This window comes from Schistocerca serialis, chromosome 2, assembly GCF_023864345.2.
Source record: "Schistocerca serialis cubense isolate TAMUIC-IGC-003099 chromosome 2, iqSchSeri2.2, whole genome shotgun sequence".
Classification (NCBI taxonomy): domain Eukaryota; kingdom Metazoa; phylum Arthropoda; class Insecta; order Orthoptera; family Acrididae; genus Schistocerca; species Schistocerca serialis.
The window spans coordinates 893,468,128-893,484,134 of NC_064639.1; positions in this window are offsets into that span (position 1 = coordinate 893,468,128).

Consider the following 16,007-nt stretch of genomic DNA (forward strand, 5'->3'; position numbering starts at 1 on the left):
GCGCGACCGCTACGGTCGCAGGTTCGAATCCTGCCTCGGGCATGGATGTGTGTGATGTCCTGAGGTTAGTTAGGTTTAAGTAGTTCTAAGTTCTAGGGGACTGATGACCTCAGATGTCAAGTCCCATAGTGCTCAGAGCCATTTGAACCATTTAGTAGATGTTCCACAGTAGCGAAGATGAACAACTCCTCATAAGGTATGCACTTCAGGGCCCATGTTTACCGAACCTTTTCTCCTTGCAGCCTGATCCCTGCACAGGTTAGGAATAACGCTTGTCTCCTCGCATTTTGTTGCAGATAATTTCGGAATTCCAAAGAGTACATTCCAGTCGATATTGTAAAAGCTTAATTCTATATCTACAAATTGTAGCTACAGGTAATTCATTGTAGTTCGGCATGAGCCAGACTCAAGCACATAATTATTTTGCAGTGGCTTGCAGCACATTTCACAGAGAATGCGAACAGCTTGGTTGTAATGAAGCGGTAAAATTGCAGCACCACCTAACGATGGCGGATGCGTGCTGCCGATGGCTCGGCGAGATACTGCGCAGGAAAAAGCTGCTCTGCTCTACGAGCCGGAGCAGTGTGTGCCCATATCTCGACCAAGTCTTCCAGCAACCGACACCAGCTGCCTCATCTGTCCAATTACAGGTCGTGCATACGAGTGTGGAGCAGCTGAGAGGTGCTCCCACAAAAACTGACCATCCCAGAGCGAGGTGCCCCTGTTCGGCTAATACATTGTACATCGTTAAAACTTGTTTACGACTGACTGCAGAGCTCAAGCTGTATGCGTGCCAGATGTGCGCAGGTCAGATGACGTATTGCACTGCTAATGAACTCTTCCAACACTTGTCGTTCCAGGACTTGTAGCACCCACAAAAGAGTATTATATGAACACTGTAAATGTGATTTTATTTTTTCCGTAACGTGTAAAACGTTCGATATTATTATAAAAATGTTTATGATTGAGTGCGGCTGTTGTTGTTTTTGTTGTTATCGTCTTCAGTCCAGAGACTGGTTTGACGCAGCTCTCCATGCTACTCTAACCTGTGCAAGCCTCTTCATCTCCGAGTAACTACTGCAACCTACATCCTTCTGAATCTGTTTACTGTATTCATCTCTTAGCCTCCCACTACGATTTTTACCATCCACACTTCCCTCCAGTACTAAATTGGTGATCCCTTGATGCCTCAGAACGTGTCCTACCAACCAATCTCTTCTTCTAGTCAAGTTGTGCCGCTGTTCTGTCAAATTCTTAACAGAGTACCATATCTCCCATTTCATTTTCATCTACATCCTCCTCCATTTCCGTAATATTGCCCTTAAGTACATTCCTTTTACAGACCCTCTATATACTCCTTCCACATTTCTGCTTTCTGTTTGTGTTTATGAACGCGAAAAGAGTCTATATACATTTGCTATTTTATGAAAAATATGTACAGTTACACTGTGTAAGATTGAGAAAACATGAATTTGGGCTCATCATGGTTATGGGTACATACTGAAGCCTGCTACTTTATCTGCAGTGCTCTATACGTACTTATCAAGGGGTTGGTGTGATCGAATGAGGATGATCCAGGAGATATGAGCCGATGAGGTTTGTATATTAGAATAGAGTGACTGGCTAACAGTCTCCGGGCAACTCCTCGCTATATTAAGGCAGCGTATTAATTTTCGAAAGCTTTTGAATACAGTTTCTAAATATTCGTTGTGTGACTTACTTTTTTACTCCGAAACATACGTCCTACGCCAGGATGCTGTGCCTCATCCAAACTGAACCGAGTTTTACGTTAAAAGAAAGTTTAATTGGTGAAATCATAATTTAAAATGACTAAAAGTTGGCACTATTGCAAATTGGAAGATAGACAACGGAAACCTAGTGTCATTTTTAAATTAACCCAATTTCAAGGTGGTGAATTTGGGATTGTAGTGTTTTACTACAAGTATTTGTGTACAAGTAAATCTGATTCTTTCTGATGTTAGTTGATAGAAACGGTGTTGAACCTGCGTCAGTTTTTATGTCTTTAAGTGCAAGTGTTATATTATCAGATCAGATTTATGCGGAGGGTGTTTGGTTATTTGATTAGTTAATTGCTGTTTGGTTTCTGGATCTTCAATGTCCTTCACTTGTTGCTGTTTACATATGAGTATCTAGGTTCAGCATTCACCACGAACTGTTTGAGGTCGACGATACGATTAATTGTTATAAAGCAGCGAAGAGTGTTGGAGAGGACGCTCCTTCAAGGAACATTAGATGGGTAGATGGAAGAGCTAATGAAGACTGAACTGAATCGAATCGGGAACAAAAGAAATTTATGGCACAACTTGAGGAAAAGATCGGTTGAAAAGAGACGTCGTAAGGCATCTGACGCCGCCAGTGTTTTGATGGACAAATGCGTTTGTGTAGTGGTTCAGTTTGGGAGGGTGGGGGGAGGAGGGGATGGGGAGGGGGAGGGGTGGAGGAGGGGGAGTAAAATTTAAGGTGGAAACCAAGGCTGTAACAGATGAAGTAGGTTCAGATAAATGTAGAGGGCAGTAGTTATACAGAGATGAATAGGTAGAGATAGGTTGCACAAGATGGACTAGCATGGTGAGCTGCATCAGAGCAGTGTTCTGCTCGAAACTACAGCATTATTCTGTGGCAGTGTTCCCTGCCTTGTGTCATCATTTTCATTTGCTGTAAGCAAGCCCAATCAAGGACCAGTGAATAATACTATACGGTACTGTATTTGTCAAAGCTTTGTGTTTAGTTGTAAGTAAAGATTTCGCAAACGTAATATCACCAATTCGGCCCAGCGCAGCGCTGCTACACATTTATCATCTGCACTTACGATTTATACCGACAACAGTAACAACATACTTCGTATCAGTCAGTTTCATTTACTTTTAAAGATGCCCAGTGATCGTATCACGTCGGGAAATTTAGTGAAATATTTGAGATGTCAGAAGCAAAATGCAGTGAGTGCACCAGAACATTTTTTAAGTAAACGCAAAAACTTCTTTTCTTCGCATGGCAGATATTCAGAATTCCTTTTCATCATAGATTTATGTTTACCTGACGAGTATATCTGGGACAGTTCCTGAATTATCCGGCTTTTCTTTTACTAGTTATAACCTACAATAATTTGAATTCAATCAAGTTTTGCTTCTGTTACTCAGATCTGCAGAGTTTTCCTTTCGTAGAGATAAAAGTGCATACGTTATTATATAACAACAAAAAAGAGACCTTAATACTCGTACAAATGAGAAAAGAAAACTATTTAATGACTATAATTGATTGCATCATTAAACAGGTCTGAAAGAAGTTAAAACGTCACTAGCTTACAAGACAAGTGTTTACCCGACTTAATTACACGGACAACTCGTTATCCATTGGATGAATTTCGAAGCCTGAGTCCTGTTCTGCATTGTTCACATGTGTTTCACAATCGATTATATTCTTGCAGAAAGCAAATTTTCCTTTCCTTCCGAAGTCTGCTCAAAATTATTTTTGAGCAGATAATCAATGTTCTTCACTTTTGCTTCCTTTAATGGTCTTCCAGTCGGATAACATTTGCTTCCATAGACGAGTAGGCTTTACCTCGTCTGAACATCGCTCTTGCTTCACCAGCACCCATTCTGTAGGCAATTTCACCTCTTAATAGTGGGTCTCCATGCTTACTTCCGCTGTTCATAACCCGTTCTACGGGGTAAAACCTGAAGCGCCACTGTCTGCCTGGCTTAACGACTCCAGAGACTGGATCCTTCCATCACCTATTCCCGACACCTCCTCCTAACTGGAAAACTATACCTTGATCCTTGAACACTTCACTGTACTCAGTCAGTGACGTAATTGCGATTTTAGACCTGAGAATATTTTCTATTGGACCAAACAGTCTGGCCACAGAAGAGGCCACCATCACTCCAATCGGCAACCTGCATCAACCACCAACGGAAGAACAGACGAAGGCCGTGCAAATAGCCAAAAACTGAGCGATACGGCGTAGTGGTCAGCACACTTGACTCGCATTCGGGAAGGTGACTGTTCAAACCAGCGTCCAGCCATCCAGATTTAGATTTATTTTGATTTTTCAAATCGCTTCGTGGAAATGCCGGGATGGTTCCTTTGAAGGGGCACTGCTGACTCCCTTTCCTAATCCGATGGGACCGATGACCTCGCTGTTTAGCCCCATCCCCCAAATCAACCAACCAAACGGCCAAAAACTCACAGAAGATGTAGCCAGCTGCAACCTGGAACTTCCTTCCAGGCAGTCTGAACATCGGCTTGCATTCATCATCATGGAGGGTAAAAAGGTCTACAAAGGATTCCTGCAGCGCACCGAACGGCCATCTTCACTATGAACGCTGCAGGGGATGACACTGTGTGAGTCCAACTCTCAGACGTCAAAGACTTCAGGAAGGTCACAAGCGAAAAAGAAGAGCTCTCGCTTCCTTTCTACACTTATGCTGTTGTCCCAGACAATCCCATCAAGGTGGTCTTCAAGGATTTCCCAAAGTGAGCAGACACTGACCTCTTAAAAGGAGCGCCCGCATCTCGTGGTCGTGCGGTAGCGTTCTCGCTTCCCACGCCCGGGTTCCCGGGTTCGATTCCCGGCGGGGTCAGGGATTTTTCTCTGCCTCGTGATGGCTGGGTGTTGTGTGCTGTCCTTAGGTTAGTTAGGTTTAAGTAGTTCTAAGTTCTAGGGGACTTATGACCACAGCAGTTGAGTCCCATAGTGCTCAGAGCCATTTGAACCATTTTTTTCTTAAAAGGAGCCTGCAGGAAATTGGATTTAGTGTGCGCACAGTGACTTGTATCAAATTCACCCAGACTCAGAAATGCTCACCTTCACTCCAAGTGATCGCCTACAACAAATAGGCGATCAAGAAGCTCTTTTCGATGAAGAGCGTGGCTAGCACTCAGCTCACTGTCGAATGTCTACGGAAAAAGAAAGGCTCACTCTTGTGTTTTCGCCGTCAAGGTTGGGATATGGGCATGCCACTGCAGCTTCTCCGAGGCACGCGTGAAGTGCGCCGGCGAAAACGAGAGCGCAAGATGCCCACTATCAAAGACGTACCCTCCCGAGTGCAAGAGCTGTGGTGGCCCGCATGTCTCGAGCTACTTTGGCTGTGCAGTGTTTAAGGTAGCTATATCCCGCCAACGTGGGGCCCCACTCAAGAAGAAGACCGACCGTACCGTTACACATCCGCGCCCAGGTACTCAGACGTTAGCTAGCCGGACCAACACAGCCAGAAACGAACACAGGCCGGCCGCCAACGCCTCTACATTTTGGGCCAGCAGTGATCAACACCCCAAGGGGAAACTCCATTGCCTGATAAAGACGCCATCACAGCGACTGACATTAGTGGCTCATGCGCTACCTGCCGCGCCTCACCACCCACCGTGGCCAACGAAGGCCTCGCTACCTGCGGCGCTCGAACAGGTCTGACACCTCGCTACGAAGAGTTTCCAAGGCACTGACATGGGCTGTCGAAACAGCACAATCGTCTACACAATGGGCGGCGCCATAAGATCACACCTGACGCAGTCCACGTTAGGAATCTCGATACGAGGCCAGCCATGACCTACAATACGCTGTCCGCGCCGCTGCCAGCCGCAGACGGCACAGGAACCCGGAAATGGGAAGCAAGAAGACAAACAAAAAAAAGTGAAAGTACATAAAAACGCGTGTTGCAGAATGTGGAGGTGAAGCACCATGCGCGAGTACTGTAGAACAAACCGGGCGTGAAAAGAAACGGCGCAAGGACACTGCAGCACTAATTACTTTTTACAGGTACGCTGATAATGAATTTCCTATTATTGCCGTGCATAGACGTAGCAGGAAATACGAGAATTGGCGACTGAATCTTATCTTAAGCGTTTTGCTTTGTTCCTCTTCCATTCAGGAGGATTTGCTGAGCTTCCATGGTGTTTCTCTTTCGGAACTGATTTCACACGTATTCCATCATTAACATCCATGATTATAGAGGATATGATAAAGTACTCTTGATATTTTATCAAACAAATACATCACAAACGTTCTGCTTGTTCTCACAAACAAGCTGAGCCAAGAAAAAGGCGCCAATGTTGTTAGGCAACAGTCGCCTTGCTACTGTTCTTTTGTTTCATGGTAGTGTGCAGTGGGAACAACTTGACGCAACTGCCACACATAGGCTCGAAAGTAACACTCATGAAATAATAATTTCGGAATGCAGACAGAGTACATAACGCGTACAAAGCAAGCTTTGCGTCTTCAAACCTTCTTTGATAATGGCGCTTCTAAGGATTCACCTAGTTCTGCTGGTATATCAAGCAAGTTGTAGGTTTGGTAAGCAGGGCACATGGGCTGCTGGAGTGGAATGCTTACCCCGTTTGAGGATACATAAATTTATTTTTGAGCACATTACCAGAGCACTGGTAACAACACAATGATTAATTAGAATTTGCAAATTGCGGTGATCTTCACAGACTATTCAATTACATAAAAGCAATGAGAACAATTCAAAAAAATTTAAAAGAAAAACAACCTCATGGCCCCAACTTTACACTAATAAAAACATTACTTTACACAAATATAATTTAACATAACTGCAGATCTGAGCTCACTAGTCTGAAATTAAGTCAGTTATCAGGCCTTGTGAATATGAAAAATAACAGTCTGTAAAAGCTATTAGGTTTCAAAAATTCTCAGATAGCAAGCTCTCATAATACGAAAATTAACTGCAAAACATTGGGCAATATGTTACGATAGCCTGAAAGATCTACACAGCAATCAGCACATTCTCGACGATTGGCGTTCACATCGGCCGCGCGTCTGAATTCCGTATTCAAGAGCTCGAGTGACAACAATAGGCAGGAGAGCCTGCACACACCAATAACGGCTTCTAGAACACACAAACCAAGTATTAATACACAGTTCACTAAAATACTAAAACTAACAGCCAAACACTGGATAGCACCAAATGCAGGAAGAGATTTTAAACGTTATAGAGTGACAACCGCAGTTACTATTAAAGCAACAGTTCATTAAACAATCTCCAATGACGTGAAATTTCTCTTAATAAATTTATAAAGCACAACTACCTCAAGGTGATAATGACCAGACAGTCCGCATACAACATTGAATACCAAAGCACAATTTGACGGCGAAAAATTGGTATTTTTATAGTTGCCAACAAGGAAGAAGTATGCTATTCCAATTTAAAGTAGCAGCTGAAGTTTTATACAGAGAATAAACTTACATTCATACAGTTGACCACTCTACATATTAACAATAATAATAAAAAAAGGAATCCCGAATATCGGCCACACTTGTAATTCAAGATAAAGGCAACGGAACCAGGGAACAGCGCTTACATGGACTTGCAATACCAAGTATCCTGGACACACGTCCAAGTGTTTTAAGGAAAGACTAGCAAAAATCAAAGTGGCTACACGGATCAGTCACATCCAAAAGTTCCATCACAAAATGGCGCAGCATTAAAATTAGTCCAGGAGCTCGTTGTTAACATGAACGCCAGGGTAAACTCCCGCGCTCTCCTCAGGATTCGAGATAGACACGGTTCTTAAACAGAGCCTATGTTGACCGGAGATTGCTTCCACACTCCAGTTCCGCTCGCCGCCAGACCAAGACACCAGAGTGTCAACACGGTGCGTCCTCGCAGTACACCAAGCGCCGACTGACTACTCACGATGCTCCGTGCGCTGTCTTCCCTCTGTCATTGCCGCCGACCGAATCGCCGTCACTGCCCGCGAGCGAGTCTCCCATAGCGAGTCTTTTTTTTTTTTCTTTATTGAATTTCGATTCCCCCCCGAAGGGGGCGGGCTGGCAGCAGCGTAGTATGCCGCTCTTCAGCCTACAGACTTTGCTTTAAAAAGATGAAGAGAATAAATAATAAAAACAGGCGATGAAACCGGAGACTTAAATAGTAACATGGCGAAAAAATCGTGGAACTTAAAACATAGAACAAATGGAATGATGATGCTAATAAAAAACATACGAAGCAGACAGGTAAAACAATAGACAGACAATTAAAAACACATGGCGATAGTCTGGTTTCTGTTCGCAAAAGATATAAAATGCACACACAACGACAGCATGGTTTCTGTTCGCAACACTAGAAAGACGAACAACACTGAACATTCACTGGAACACTGCACTAAAAAGTTGGCAAATGTGAGATACCACGGCCGAGAGGAGGTGTGGGGAAACTGGACACATGATGGGAAAATAAAAAAGGGGGGAAGGAGAGGAAAAGCGAAGGGGGGAGGGGGGAAAGGAGCCAATGGAGGATGAGGACCCATAAGAGGGGTGGGGGGTGCTGGGCAGACGCGACAGGGAGTGGGGAACACAAAAGGACTCTACAGGGGGGGGGGGGGGGAGAAGGGAGGTAGGGAGAGGTTTGACTGGTGAAAACAGGATGGAAGGGGGAGAGAGGGAGCCCAGGGAATGGACAGAGGGGGGATGAGGATCAGAGTTGATATGAGGGATAGATGGAGGGAGAGAGGGCATCATCCGGGAGGAGGAGTTGATGGAAGCCACCTTGGGAAAGGAGATGAAGGGCGTAGAGATGGAGGGTAGAGGGCCCTCGCGAGCTGCGTCTGTCCTAAATAGAGGGCGCTAGACAACCAGGGCGCCGCAAAGCGCATAACTTCGACAGAGAAACTATCCTGCCAGGAGCATCGCAGGAAGTTACGGCTCACTATTCATTCAGTTTTGCTTGACAACCAGAAATGGATACATCGACTTTTGCACCCGTAGCCTATTTTTCAAGTACGTTTCAGGGCAGACATAAGTAGCTTTTCTCGCGTTTTAAGAGTGTAATGGATAGACGACAGCAGAGAGAGAAAAATGGTGACAAAACTCAACTTCGAGAAAGAATTTGCTCTTGGGCGCCTCATTTGGGGGACAGAAAAGACATTTAATTAAATTACATAACTGTAATTATGAGCATTGTTTCTCAGTTTTTCGTTAACGCAATCTATTCCTGTTTATATTGATCTGCCGGCCGCGGTGGTCTTGCGGTTCTAGGCGCTGCAGTCCGGAACGGCGGAACTGCTACGGTCGCAGGTTCGAATCCTGCCTCGGGCATGGATGTGTGTGATGTCTTTAGGTTAGTTAGGTTTAAGTAGTTCTAAGTTCTAGGGGACTGATGACCTAAGATGTTAAGTCCCATAGTGCTCAGAGCCATTTGAACTTTATATTGATCTCTTGCGAGTACATATACCATCGTTCACCTTATAGATCTCCATTTCCATATGTAATTTTCTCAGCAAACTGAACTTAATCGAAAAATTCATTCTCTGTGAGAAGTCTGGTTCTGCAAATGTACAGATTTAGTCGATACACATCACACGATGGCGCATAGCGTAATGTTACTCCGAAACAATGATCTTGCAGTGCGGAAATTTCCTGGTGATGCTGGATTATGTCAGTTTCCTGTTTGTCGTAATTATTGCCTTAGATAACGAACTACTCTCGAGGCCACTGCATCGTAAAACGCAAAGTCGGCACGAATCGCAACCGTCAGCAGTTGGTTCATTCCAAAGGGATACAGGAGATAGCGCACAGCTCACATCTGACCTCAACAGACTCTGCCCCTTTGACTTACTCGCGTTGCCTTGTTACGCTAAACGTCTTCGTTTTAGAAGTGGACTCTTTATTTCGGGCAACGCTCGTTTCACAATTCCCGCAATTGTGGAGTCATTTTAACGTCACGCGCAATATCGACAACCGCAGGATCGGTTATCGATTTTCGTTAGCATTCGATAAGGGCTTCTCACATGATTTCATGCGCATACCTCTTTAATTACTTTTTATTAGACACTGACCTACAGAATTTTCCCTGACAAAGACAACTCAGACTTAACCTATTCATTTATTACGCACAATATACAACCTTAACTGAATCTGACTTCTATACATTGGCAACATGATTTCCAATAATTAACACAAAAGAATGGCCCCGAATTGCAAAAAATCCTAAAAATAATACAAATCCAAAAGATATGAAATTAAAGAAATATGAAACTACCTCCAGCTCTGTTAATTGGCATAACTCATTTCAGCCACGAATCCCAGCAGTGGAAACCCCAATCTTTTTGGTAAGTCTCTTACCTCACAGAAAACCTTCATAACACGAGCTACAGCAATTACAGAAAGTAGCAACTACAGCTTGCTAAATAAAAAGATTCTAATTACTATAGACTCTAACTATTAGAAGGCATATAGTAAACGAAAGAACGATTTTGTTGAAATGGTTCAAATGGCTCTGAGCACTATGGGACTTAACGTCTGAGCTCATCAGTTCCCTTGAACTTAGAACTATTTAAACGTAACTAATCTAATGACATCACACACATCCATGCCCGAGGCAGGATTCGAACCTGCGACCGGAGCGGTCGCGTGGTTCCAGACTGAGCGTCTAGAACCGCTCGGCCACCACGGTCGGCAAAGATTTCGTTGAAGAACAAACGATGTATTTAGAAAATTTTACCTTATTCACGTCACATCCAGTTCCAAAAATTGTACAGTTGTCAATAATTCCACTGCCCAAACATTATCAACCAGACATCCATCATCATAAGTTACCTTGCGTATTTTCTTATAAACACATCATTTCGTCTCACTTTACATTGCGTGTCCTACCAACACAGAGTCTCCACTAAGAATATCATGTCCATATACTTCCCTATCCACTCGCTAACTGGTAATCCGTTCAACCACAGAATCTCTTGCCGATGGCACAGAGCGCTGTCAGCGATATTAAAACAGTCTATAGCGCTGCCAACGTACGAACAGGCTACTTACATAATTATTGCTATAATAAAATGTCACGTAATTATTTACCGACCATTAATACCCTCGTGTAGGAGTGCTCTCTAAAGAGTGAGTTATTATCGCCAATAATTTACAGATTAAGAATGTAACACACTTGTTTTATGATTTATAGTATGTCGTTTCAATGTAATCGAGCACTGAAAATTTATCACAGACAGATCACCATTATCATTAAAGCTCACTTAATAACGCATCAGCGTTAAAAGCCTTCAAAAGAGAATATGATAAACAAGACCAGAGTTAAAGGTCACGACGTTAAGTGTTTGCGTAGTGAATAATGTCGTAGTTTCTGGAGTCGAAAGTTGTTGGTTCGCATCCCATTACATGCAGTTTTCGTTTTTCATGTTAGCGTCGTTAACACATTCTGTTACTTTCGTATGAATTAATAGAAGTATGTTGTGCAATGCTGGATGTTATTTACATTCTGTCTGGTCTGAGAACGGAAGATGAAATGAATATTTAGCGATTTCCAAGTATGTGGTTAGGCAGGAACCTAAGAGAACAGCTTAAATTGCTTCGACTGAAACGAGCAACAATAAAATTCATATTCTTCCTTCTCAGAAATATTTGTCTCTTAATTTCCGAATATATGCCACCTTTCGAGTATGTGGTTAGGCAGGAACCTAAGAGGACAGCTTCAGTTACTGCGAGTAAATCGAGGTGCAATAATATTCATGTTCTTCCTTGCCATAAAGTCGATAGCCGACCATGCGGTCGTCGATATTGCGCGTGACAACAAAATGGCGTCACGTTTACGAGAATCATAGTGAAAAGAGCACTACCCCTTTATTTCACTCCCAGAACATAAGCTCTCAGAGATTAAAAGATTGTTTGAATACGCAGTGTCTGTTCCCTGGGTAGAACAGACACTACGCAGATACAGCAGCCGTGAAATGAAATGTCGTGTGGCTAGGGCCTCCCGTCGGGTAGACCGTTCGCCTGTGCAGGTCTTTCGATTTGACGCCACTTCGGCGACCTGCGCGTCGATGGGGATGAAATGATGATGATTAGGACAACACAACACCCAGTCCCTGAGCGGAGAAAATTTCCTACCCAGCCGGGAATCGAACCCGGGCCCTTAGGATTGACAGTCTGTCACGCTGACCACTCAGCTACCGGGGCGGACACAGCAGCCGTGACCCTGTACAGTAAATCTAAACTGAAGGGGGATGGCTGCATCTGATAACAGTGATCCCCCTTCAATTTACTGTAAAAAAAAGAGTGGCGTTTTTATTTATTCACATAGTACAAATGACTTTCTATGAAAGAGGAAAGTGCTCACTGTATCAAAGAACACACCAAATGTCAACTCTCCATGTGTAAGTACTGACAAAGGCAAACAAACGCAAAGCAAAAGCGTCCAGTTTTCACTAACGCTCGTGTGACACATAACAAACGTCATACACTTCTGGTGTTACGAACGCGGGTCACATTTCTGGATTTCGTATATTTCGGTCATGTCACTCTCAATGGAGAGAAGTCTTCCGAAGTAAGAGTGTTTTCAGGCGTGCCGTAGGGAAGTGTCGTAGGACCACTGCTATTCACAATATATATAAATGACCTTGTGGATAACATCGGAAGTCCACTGAGGATATTTGCGGATGATGCTGTAGTATATCGAGAGGTTGTACTGAATGCAGGAGGATCTGCAACGAATTGACACATGGTGCAGGGAATGGCAATTGAATCTCAATGTAGACAAGTGTAATATACTGCGAATACATAAAAAGAAAGATCCTTTATCATTTACCTACAGTATAGCAGGTCAGTAACTGGTAGCATTAAATTTGATAAATTATCTGAGAATAGGCATTAGGAATGATTTAAAATGGAATGACCACATAAAATTAATCGTCGGTGAAGCAGATGGCACACAGATTCATTGGAAGAATCCTAAGGAAATGCAATCCGAAACAAAGGAAGTAGGTTACAGTACACTTGTTCACCCTTTGCCCCCTACTTGAATACTGCTCACCGGTGTGGGATCCGTACCAGATAGGGTTGATAGAAGGGATAGAGAAGATCCAACGGAGAGCAGTGCGCTTCGTTACAAGATCATTTAGTAATCGCGAAAGCGTTACGGAGATGATAGGTAAACTCCAGTGGAAGACTCTGCAAGAGAGACGCTCAGTAGCTCGGTACGGGCTTTTGTTGAAGTTTCGAGAACATACCTTCACCGAGGAGGCAGGCAGTATATTGCTCCCTCCTACGTATATCTCTCGAATAGACTATGAGGATAAAATCAGAGAGATTAGAGCCTACACAGTTGCATACCGACAATCTTTCTTTCCACGAAAAATACGAGACTGGAAAAGAAGGGAGAACCGATAGAGGTACTCAAGGTACCCTCCATCACACACTGTCAGGTGGCTTGCGGAGTATGGATGTAGATGTGGATGTACATTATAATCTAAGTGTGCAATTTTCACTATCCACATGTATTGAATAGTAAGAATTCGCAGTACCACAAAAAAAAACTATATCGTTAATACTGGCAGCAGACGTAAGTAAATATTCCCATTTTATTGCACAACTGCTAACCTGCAAATGCACAAATATGTTTTGGTGAGCAAGTGGCACAAACAAATTTCAGTTATCACCACAAAATTAGAACATGGATCCTTTTATCTTATGCATGAAACGCATTGGCATTTGCCAATGTCGACAACCACCAACTGTATAATGGAATGATGACAATGACGACCCGAAGCCAGATTTGCCGTTTATCGCGAGCGGTCGCTTTACCAGTAAGCTATCTCAGTACGACTCACGGCTGGACCCAAACTTTCATATGTCGACAACCCTGTGTCTATAACCTGTACTCATACGTCCATTGTGTGCATTCTCGTACAGGAGAGACACTGTACTTTCTCATTGTCAGCGGATAAATACTATATTGCAGTGTCTGTAGCCGGCCGCTGTGGCCGAGCGGTTCTAGGCGCTATAGTCTGGAACCGCGCGACCGCTACGGTCTAAGTTCTAGGGGACTGATGACCTCAGATGTTAAGTCCCATAGTGCTCAGAGCCATTTGAACCATTTTTTTGCAGTGTCTGTGTTATTCCAAATTACGATGTAATGTGACTTCGGATATCGTAATTCTGAATATCACAGGTGTTGCAGTATCGTACTTTTTTATCTCGGTGTGTGAATTTCTTCCAGTGTCGTTATCAGCAGTTCTTGTCTTCTTATACGAGCTTATAGTCAGAAATGACAGCTGGCATCTATCTGGTAGAAATAAAATTTCAAACAATGTACCAAACAGCTATAGACTAAAGTGAAATCCCTCTGTAGATAAATTAGAAATCCACATTATAATCGTCTAGACAAGTGGAACGTCCTTTGAAGCGGACACGGCTATCGTACTTAACAACTCAGGTGCGAGATTGTCGGAGCCAAGTGTTAGGAACTGTCATCGCCATCTTTTCCCGGAATTATAGCAAATACTCCTTACTCTTCAGCTTTTTCGGTGGTCCGAATCATTTATTAAATTGTCCCTAGTGGCACATAAAAACTGCTCGTAAAAATATCTCTGTCATATCTCAGTTATTAATTCAGAGGAGTCTATAAGTTGTAAGTTTTAATGTGCAACAGAACAGTTCATAAAATAGGTCTCATAACATTCGCGATAGACGTAGGATCCGTTAAGGAGTACTACAGGACGCCGATTCATTCACGTTTCGAATACGAGAGTTAGACAGGAGAACGATGTCACGTCCTGGAATCAGCCTGAGAGAGTTGCAGGGCACGAAGAACCCCATGTGGTGACGACGTCCTTTGGTGGACGCCATGAGTGACCTGATACCAGGACATAACAGTCAAGGATATGATACGCTAGTTAGGGTGACAATCAAAATAAAGGCATTTTTCGTTACGGTGAGATATTTTCCGAAATTTCGTACACCAACTCCCTCCTCCCAATGCCAAAATATTCTGTTCACGCCCACTTACATGGGGAAAAATTTTCGCAATAAAATAAGAGAAGTCACGGTTCGAGAGTGGTATGATGGAGAAACAGGGCGGAGGTGATTCTGTGAAGCCTTTGCCAGTCACTTCCGTCTGAATTGGAGAGTAATCACGTAGCTGTACAAGGCAATGACTTTTTAACGTACCACACCGCTGCAGCTAAATACAGCAAAGTGGCGATTGCATAGAAAAGAATATATACGATATGAATTGACAGACAGCCCTACTGGGAACCAGCAGAATGTCTCGCAGAGAACCAGAGCGCTACACTATTCCCTGTTTCAGATGATAGTTTTCATTTAGAACTAGGTTAATTTGAGACTTTTATACAATGCAGATCACTTGCTAAGTGGCGCACCCACAGCTGTAGAAAACCATTTGAATAATAAATAAGCGTAACAGCTGCCTTGAGAAGATTTATTGACTACCCATTCTTTCACAACTATTTTCGTGAGTATAAAATCAATCCTCAAGTGTCAAACGACTGACCTACAGAAGAGCAAACGAAAGGAGGAAAAACGAAAGACTATGAACTTTTTAAAGACATGTCTAAGAAAGGTTCATGGTCTTTCTTTTCTTATTTACATGTCTAAAACGATCCGTGGTCTTTTTTCTTTTTTACAATTTAATTACAAATTTTTTCATATAGTTTAACCTATGTACGTTGTAACGTACCTCAACAAAATAAAGCCTATCCCATATAGGCTTTCACGGCCGGCGTCTTCATCAGTAAACACTTCCGGGCTAAGTTGCCGTGGTCGATCTGTAGAACTTCTTCTCCCTGACGTTTCGTTCTCAACTACGGAGAACATCTTCCGAGGTGATTCGTCAACTCACCTTGGAAGATGTTCTCCGTAGTTGAGAACGAAACGTCAGGGAGAAGAAGTTCTACAGATCGACCATGGCAACTTAGCCCGGAAGTGTTTACTGATGAAAATAAAGCCTATGTTCGTCTGTGAAAATGGACTCGATAAGCAACCTTAGCTATCAGTAATCGGAATCTAACCTGCATAACACTGTGTGCGTCTTGTATGAGTGTCAGTTTCACTATCATTTAAACCCTCAATAGATCGTTACATGGAAGACTTAAAACCTACATTTGGGTAAGCTATCTGACTGCGTATTTGAATATGAATTTACAAGTGATACAGAATCTACCTTGTGCAACGGAATTTACGGGGTTACAGTACATGACATATTGCGTCAGTGTCTCTGTTTTGGCCC